The sequence below is a fragment of the Oryctolagus cuniculus genome, chromosome 9 (assembly GCF_964237555.1).
Source record: "Oryctolagus cuniculus chromosome 9, mOryCun1.1, whole genome shotgun sequence".
Classification (NCBI taxonomy): Eukaryota; Metazoa; Chordata; class Mammalia; order Lagomorpha; family Leporidae; genus Oryctolagus; species Oryctolagus cuniculus.
In genome coordinates, this window is record NC_091440.1 from 112,140,399 (window position 1) to 112,149,489 (window position 9,091).

General features: G+C 43.8%; 1 long non-coding RNA gene across 1 annotated transcript in view; it reads right to left on the reverse strand.

Moving 5' to 3' along the window:
- Positions 1-1,831: 1,831 nt before the first annotated feature.
- Positions 1,832-9,091, reverse strand: part of LOC127492067 (uncharacterized) — an 11,673-nt gene continuing 4,413 nt past the window's right edge. The window contains exons 2-3 of the long non-coding RNA XR_007921052.2: positions 2,451-2,758; positions 1,832-2,359 (exon numbers count right to left, since the gene is read on the reverse strand). This is a non-coding gene — a long non-coding RNA (uncharacterized lncRNA). The remainder of the gene's footprint in view (positions 2,360-2,450; positions 2,759-9,091) is intronic.

Consider the following 9,091-nt stretch of genomic DNA (forward strand, 5'->3'; position numbering starts at 1 on the left):
AAAAGTAACTCCATGTGGTAGCTCAGAACTCCACTCACACAGAATCTTCAAGAAAGAACAGTAAATGTGGGGAGGAATGACAAGATACAGGAACTCAGCTTTAGGCTTCCAAGTGTTCTGGGGGAGCGCCCCAGCTAGATTTGCTCCAAGTTCTGTCTCCACAGGTGAAAGCATTCAAACAGGAGCCCCAGATGAGGGTCAGCAGGACAGCAATGCTCATTTAAAGGCAAAAAGAAAGCACTCAGAGAGTGCATGAGGGAGAGCAGTAATGAACAAAGTTTAGGGTCCTCCTTTTGGAATGAGGGTGATGTCTGGGGTGTCACTTAACCGAATTTTCAGACAGGTGGAGTTTCGGGTGGGGTGGGGCTTGAGTGGAAATCTCAGAAGTGTGACGGCTTCTGGAGCACTGGGGAGGGAGGCTCAGCTGTGTGATGGGGCGCGGGTGTGCCGCGCCACAGCCCGTGGGATATTTCAAGCCAGCACCAGCTCTTAACCAGTAAAGCAGGGCAGCTGCAGCTTGAATGGGAGAAGGTGGGGCTGGGGGAGTGCGCAGCCAGCTTTGGCTTGGGTGCTGGCAGTTCTCAGCTGCTCTTGCTCACTGTCTACCTGCCTACCTCCCAGGGTGGGGAACTGTGAGAAGGGAAATACACGGAGAAGTCTAGTGGAGGGAGTTTTCTTTGCAGATTCCTCTGGTACAAAAATGGGCTGATAGAAACCTAGAACTGACTCCGCTTAAAGAAAAATGTTTGTCTTTGCTTTAGGCAGAAAATCAAGAAAACAGAGCTTTTCCTCAATTTGCTGCTGCTTTTTTAACCCTGTGGCCGTAGTGGGTAAAGCTGTCGCCTGCAGCGGCCGCATCCCATATGAGTGCCAGTTCAGGTCCCAGCTGCTCCACTTCTGATCCCGCTCTTTGCTATGGCCTAGGAAAGCAGTAGAAGATGGCGCAGGTCCTTGGGCCCCTGCACTCGTGTGGGAGACTCAGAGAAAGCTCCTGGCTGCTGTCTTCCGATGGGCCCAGCTCCAGCTGTTACAGCCACTGGGGAGTAAACGAGTGGATAGAAGACCTCTCTTTCTCTCTCTCTTTTTCCTCTCTCTCTACCTCTCTGAAACTTTCAAATAAATAAATATATTTTTTAAATTTATTTATGTGAGAGGCAGAGAGAAAGAACTAGATAGAGATCTCATTCACTGATTTAACTCCCCCAAATGCCCACCACAGTCAGGGCTTTGGCTTGGCCAAGGCTGGGAGCTAGGAACTCAGTACAAGTCTCCAGGTGGGTGGTAGGAACCCAACCACCTGAGCTGTCACTCGCTGCCTCCCAGGGTCTGAGTTAACAGGAAGCTGGAAACAGGAGGTAGAGCCAGGCATCAAACTCAAGTACTCAGATGTGAGATCCAGCTGTCTTTTTCCAGGTTCTAAGTGCTAGGATAAATACCAGCTCAAAAACAATTTTTTTTTTTTTTTTTTTGGTCAAAGAACATATTTTGGAGTAACATGTTCTGGGTTCCTTCAGAGAGACGGTGTTTTCAAACCGGAGTTGTGTGTACTGAGTTGTGTGCACAGGGGCGGTTCCTGAGGTGAGAAGTTGCAACACAGCAAGACAGGAAGAACGAAGGCTGCCCGGAGACAAGCGCCTGGCCCAGGTGTGGCATCATGAAACTCTGAAAGGACTCATTATTAGTTCTGTTTAGGGGGTGCCTGGCAGCCTCCACTAAGGTCTCTTTTATCCTCTCATATTAGCGTAGCTTCCTGGAGATTGGAGATCTAAGGACTGAAAGTTAAAAAAAAAAAAAACAAAAAAAAAAAAACAGGGTGGGGAGGTAAAATCAGTCCATTTTTAATTGTCATTTTTTACATGCAAATTCCCCCTGTTTGAAGCATTTTCCCCCTTTTCTCCACATAATATACTGGTCATATAATTTATAGCAATTTTTAAAAGTTTCTGAAATATGAGGTTTAATAATGTTACTGCACTCCTTTATCAGATCACATGAATCTTTGATTTTCTGACTGATTTTCAGCTACAGACTAGCTTGTGCTGTTGCTTTGTCACGGTTGTCTTATATCTTCCAATACAGTGGCACATTTCTTGTTTCCATTTACAAAAGTCAAGCAGTGGATCAGCAAGTATTTCTGGAAGACCTGTTTCTGACGACACCGTTTCTGAAGGTGCACTAGGCATTCAGCAAGTTTCCTGTACTCAAGTGGCTTAAAATCTGGTGAGGGAGGCTGGATTCAAGGGATCTACAGCCCGTGAGTTGCTGGGGCGACTCATCTTCCCCAGAAGCAGGGATTGGCTTCTTTTCTCTCTGCATCCAGGCAGATCTTTCACAGAGAGGACCATTTTCTCTCACAGACCTATAGGAGAAACACTGTTTTAGACAAGGATCATTTGTTTCCTAGTATGAAGACATTACATTTAAGACACTGTAAGAAACAAAGAACTCACTGGGCATACTTCAATGGAATGCTCTAATGTTGAGAGTATCTGATCATCCGGGGAGATTCATTTTCTTCTCTCTCAAACACTTCCGTGACGCAAACTGACTTGTAGAAAACATGGAACCATGCAAATAGTTCTTGTCCATAGCCACTCAGATGAATACTGTCCAGTGAGTGGATAACACGCCCTCTCTTCCAAATGACACCTTTGCATCCGTTTGGAAATTCACTTCAATATTTCTGATCAAAAAATATTACTGCTGCTTGGATTCTCTTTGGACTCTGTTGTAACATCTTACCGGTTTCCTCATGTAACTAAAGAACAAGTAAAATGATGTTCTTTTTTTATTTATATGAGAATCATGATTTTGTCACTAAAAATATCCTTTAACACTAGCAACAGAAGATGACTTCAACTAAGGAGCAAATGGGAAAATGTTAACAGGAAGATACAGACCCATTTCAAGGCAAACCAGAGAAGGGTGCACCAGGGCCTCACAAGGCCTGGAACAGGAAAACGTTTCAGAGTCCAAAGTGGTTATCTCAAAAAAAAAAAAAAAAAAAAAAATGCTGCGATCATTTGTCTCTGCTTCTAATTTTGCAGCTGCTTTGTCTTTGTTTTCTGGGAGCTACTGTAACAAAATATCTTAGATTGGATCATTCATAAGCAACAGAAATTTACTGCTGAGAGTCCTGGAGGCTGGGAAGTCCCAGATCAAGGAGCCAGCAGGTCCTGTGACTAAGGAGGGCTCTCTGTTCCACAGATGCTCACAGCCCACATCCGAGTGCCTGGGTTTGATACCTGGATCCAGCTTCTGACTCCAGTCTCCTGCTAATGCACACCCTGGATAGCAGCAGGTGATGGCTCAAGCAGTTGGGTCCCTGACACCATGCACCCATGTGGGACCTTGGAATGAGTTTCTACTTCATGGCTTAGCACCACCTCCCTCTTCTTCATTGCTGATATTTGGGAACCAACCAGAGGATGGGAGCCCTTTCTCTATCGTCTCTCAAATAAAACAATTTTAATTTTTTTAAAGTATGAATTTATTTGGTTGCAAAACAAATTTTGAAATACATTTATATAGTTTTTTTTAAAGATTTATTTATTTATTTGAAAGTCAGAGTTACACAGAGAGAGGAGAGAGAGAGAGAGAGAGAGAGAGAGAGAGGTCTTCCATCTGATGGTTCAACCCCAGAAGGCCACAATGGCTGGAGCTGTGCCGATCCGAAGCCAGGAGCCAGGAGCTTCTTCTGGGTCTCCCACGTGGGTGCAGGGGCCCAAAAACTTGGGCCATCTTCTACTGCTTTCCCGGGCCATAGCAGAGAGCTGGGCAGGAAATGGAGCAGCTGGGTCTTGAACCGGCGCCCATATGGGATACTGGCGCTTCAGGCCAGGGCATTAACCCATTGTGCCACAGCGCCAGCCCTGTTGTATATAGTTTTTTCATAATATACATTCACATATTGCAAAAAAATTTGGTAAAAATTTTTTTTGCTAAAATAAATTCATACTTTTTTTTAAAGTTTTATTTATATGAGTGACAGAAAGAAGAGAGACAGGGAAATATCTTCCAACTGCTGATTCATTCCCAAAAATAGTTGCAATGTCCAGGGCTGGGCCAGGCTGGTGCTAGAATCCTAGAACTCCATTTGGGTCTCCCATGTGGATGGCAGGGTACCAAGCACTTGGGTCATCTTCCACTGCTTTTCTAGGCACATTAGCAAGGAGCTAGATCAGGAGAGGAGCAACTGGGACATGAATTGATGTTCCTATATGGAATGCCAGCATTGCAACTGGCAGCTTAATCCACAGTGCCACAAAGCCAGCCCCAAACGTATAATTATTTTAAAAGATGTTTTATTTATTTATTTGAGAGGTAGAGTTACAGAAAGTGAGAGGGAGAGACAGAGAGAAAGGTCTTCCATCCACTGGTTCACTCCCCAAATGGCTGCAACAGCTGGAGCTGGGCCAATCCAAAGCCAGGAGCTTCTCCTGGGTCTCCCACATGGGTGCAGGGGCCCAAATGCTTGGGCCATCTTCTACTGCTTTCCCAGGCAATAGCAGGGGGTTGGATCGGAAATGGAGCAGGAGCAGCCAGGACTAGAATCAGTGCCCATATGGGATGCTGGCACCTGTTGCACCACAGTGCCAGCCCCCCAAGCTCATAATTTTAATTCCATTTTCCCACTAACTTTTTGAAGTTCCCTATTTGTGTCTTTATATGGTAGAAGGGGTGAACAAGCTCCCTTGATCCTTTTTTTATGAATACTCTAAGCATGAAGACTCTACCTTCACAACCTAATCACCCCTAAATGCCCACCTCTTAATATTATTGCATTGACTATTAATTTCCATATATGCATTTGGGGGAGGAAAAACAAACATTAAGATTATAGCATGCTTAATTCTCCTCCTTTTCAGCAAATTGATTTTCTCTGTTTTTCCAGGAACACAGGAGAATGGTCATCACTGGCCTAAAATTACAGTAATTTTATTGAGTCATTCAATAAAACTGTGTTGTAATACTTACTACTTCAGATATAGCTTGCTCTAGCACCACTAGCCAACAAATGAACATTCCAATGTTTCTATGAACACTCCTAGAAGACAAAAATCCAATCAGCCCAGCTAGGCCAGGGATCTAATCCAATCAGTCATGTTGTTCCCTCCTGTCAGGGAATCCAGAGGAGTCGGCTTCCTGTCACATAAACGTGTTCACCAACAAGGAAGCTCCACTGAGCTTTGATGTCCAGAAGATTTACTGGAGGTTCATTACAAAGCATGACTGAATACATCACTGGCCACTTGATTGGACTCAATCTCCAGGCATTCTCTCCCCCTTGGAGGTCAAGGCCTGGTTCCAAATCCTAAGCATCTACGTCTGAACTCACACGATTGGTCTTTCTGATGATTAGTTCAACCCTTGCATCGGTCTAGAGGCCTACAATGAATTACCCCAATAACATACCAGATATGACTGTTACTCAGGACGTTCCAAGGGTTTGAAGCTCTATGCTGGGAACCAGGGCAAAATCCAGATATATCCTTTATTATGTCAGAATGTGCCTTTTTGTAGTGCTAATTGCTCGAAGAGTTCAGGCACCCAATTCCCATGGTGAGGGGGTGTTACTAGCTGAGATAAAACAAGATGGCTTGAGGGAATAGAAATTCCAAGAAGATAAATGGATGGGGAACATAATTAGATTATTTTTATTGTTGTTGCAGCTGTTGTAACATGATACGTTGGTTAAAAAGATAAAATAAGTACAATATTTTTGTTAGGCTGAAAGAAGCTTTTGTATAAAGTGCTAAAGACATTTGGAGCTCAAAAGCAAAGGACTATGAATACTGTCTTTTAGAAATTTATCTTGTTGATAGTTTCAGCAAGGAAGGGAGTAAGGGAAATAAGTGATATTTTAGGAAGACTAGACTGACAGCAGCATGTAGGTTGAATTAGAATAGGGAAATCAGAGAAGCTATTAAAGAGTGACAAAATATACTTTTAAAAGATCAGAATTTTTAAACGCATGCTTTAATACAAATATAGAATGAACACAAGTCAATGACTAATTTTTCAACTCTGTAATGAGTTACATGGTGAGTTAGTTTCAAGAAGAATTACAAGGGCTGGTTCTGTGGCTCAGCACGTTAAGCCATGGCCTGCAGCACCGGCATCCCATTTGGACACCCAGTTTGAGTCTTGGTTGCTCCACTTCTGATCCAGCTCCAAGCTAATATGCCTGGGAAAGTGGCAGAAGATGGCCCGACTGCTTGGGCCCCTGAACCTCTGTGGGAGCCCTGGATAGAGCTCCTGGCTCCTAGCTTTAGTCTGGCCCAGCCCTGTCTGTTATGGCCATTTGCGGAGTGAACCAAAAGATCTCTTTCTCTCTGCTACTCCCTCTCTCTCTATAACTCTGGCTTTCAAATAAATAAATAAATCCTTAATAAATTATTTTATTGCTCTATTTTATGATCAATGACGATGTGAACTCACTTTAAACATTGTCTCCAGCTTTAGGACTTCCTTCCTTTCTCCTCTGAGGCTAAGCAGGGGAGTTCTATCAGTAACTGGGTAAAGAAAGGTCCACGATCAGGCCCAGGAGTTCCCCTGGGCACCATGGAGTCAGGCATTGGGGACAGCAGAGTGCTGTGCAGCTAGGAAATGCAGTGTGGACGCAAGGCTCAGGAATGAGGAGGAACATCTCGGCCACACTGGTTTCCAAATAGGAACCTGCTCTGGAGACAGGGGTTTGACTTCCCTGAGGCTGAAGATGATGGAACAGGCAGGGAATTCGTAGGCCAGGGAAGATGAAAGAAAGGAGTTTCTGGGATAAGAATCAGGGGCTGCAGTCTGAGAAGGGAAATAGCTTTGCAACCTGCTGGATTGAGGTTACTGGGAAACCGCAGAGCAACTTGCTTCCTTAAGAATGGAGACGTGCGTCCCAAATGGGGGCTGGCTCGAGTCCTGGCTGCACCGCTGCTCATCCAGATTCCTGATAACATGCCTGGGAAAGCACGGAGGTTGCCCCAAGTGCTTGGGTCCCTGCTACCCGCATGGGATACTTGGATGAAGCTCCCAGCTTCAGCCCGGCCCAGCCCCAGCCGTTGTGACCATCTGGGAAGTGAACCAGTGGATGAATGATCCCTCTCTCTGTGTCTCTCCCTCCCTGTTTCTTTCTGTAACTCTGCCTTTCAAATAAATAAATAATAAATAAATAAATAAGGGGGGGCAGAACAGTGGCGCAGAGGGGTAAGTTTACAGTGCAGGTATCCCATATAGGCGTGAGTTCAAGTTCAGACTGCTCCATTTCTCATCCAGCTTCCTGCTAATGTGCCTGGAAGGGCAGCAAAAGATGGCCCAAGTGCCTGAACCCCTGCACCCATGTGGGAGCAGATAGAAGACTTCTGTCTGTCTGTTTGTCTGTCTCTCTCTCTCTGACTCTCTATGAGTTTCAAATAAATAATTTTTAAAAGAATTATATGAACAGGAAATATGTATAGTCCATTTGGAAAGGCACAAAGAAATACTTTGTAGGTCTGATTTAAAACTTTGGAGGTTTTTTTTGTTTATTTATTTTACTATGGGGGAAAATTATTTACATCTGTCCCTGAAAAAAATTACAACTTAATATGAAACTTTACAACATATAAACCTTAATCAATAGTAAATATTAAGTCATAAAAAGAACATTCCTTAGAAAATGAAATAATCCTTAAAGAGTCTTGTTATACATTAAAAATTCATGTAATTTTTTGGTCTTATTCCTGAGTTTGAATAATTTTTCTTAACAGTCCTTCTTATAATCATATAAAAAAATTCTGGAGATTAGTCTTGGCTACACATATTTCTAAAACCTGAACTCATGGGGCCGGCACTGTGCCGCTGCCTGTGGTGCCAGCATCTCATATGAGCACCAGTTCGAGTCCCAGCTGCTCCACTTCTGATCCAGCTTCTCTGCTGTGGCCTGAGAAAGCAGTGGAAGATGGCCCCAGTCCTTGGGCCCCTGCACCCATGTGGGAGACCCAGAAGAAGCACCTGGCTTGGGATTGGCACAGCTCTGCCCATCTGGGGAGTGAATCAGTGGATGGAAGACTTCTATCTCTCTCTTTGCCTCTGCCTCTCTGTAACTCTGCCTTTCAATAAATAATCTTAAAAAACAAAAACAAAAACCCTAACTCAAGATATTTTGACCAAATTCAGTTAGGTGTGTTGGCACCACAGATTAAAAACCATAGTGTTCCCTCATTGTAGGCTTGTTGTGCCAGACAAAATGTAATTCATTCTCTAATATGATAGTCCAGTATAGTTGCTGATCAAACAGTTGATTTGTTTAGTTTTACCTTCATAAAAAGTAGCAGAGATTCTTATTAAATGCAGAGAAATGACTATATTGGCATGAAAAATAAACTTGGCAGAAGTATTTGTTTTTGAAATGACAAGAGGCTGGGGAGTACAAGATATCATCTACAGAGTGTTTCATTTCAGTTTGCGAAAGCATAGCCTCTACATTCAGGGTTAGAGACAGAACTTGAAGGAAAACAGAGGACTTCCTTACAGACCCATGAGTAAGTGGAACACCAAGGATAACACAGTTCTCCTCAGGAGATTAAATTCGCTGTATTAGATTTTCCCTATCAGTTCATTCAATTCCACAGGATCGTGGGTTGGTAGATTTCCATGAAGTCAGATGCTTCTGATCTAAAAATAATCTGGAAACCACAGTTCAGTCCCCTGGTACAGGAGGCAGGGTGTAAGCAGTCGCTCAGAAGCCCATACCACTGAGCCCATTTATTGCTGCATCAATAGAGAACCTGGAACAGTCCTGTTCATAAGGTCTGACATCATCTTTCTTCCTTCATTGGCTTGTTCAGGATCCAAGCTTTAAATTAAATTAGTGTATTTTCATTTTACTTGAGAGGCAGAGGGACAGAAAAGCAGTGAGAGAGAGACAAACGCAGATCAATCTCCCATTGGCTTGTTCACTATCCCCCTCTCCTCAATACCCAGGGCTGGGCCAGGCCAAAAATCAGGAGTCTGGAACTTCATCCAGGTGCCCTACTTGTCTGGTGGGACCTAAGTATCTAAGTCATCATCTGTTACCTCCCAGGGTCTGCATTAGCAGGAAGCTGGAACTAGGAGCAGA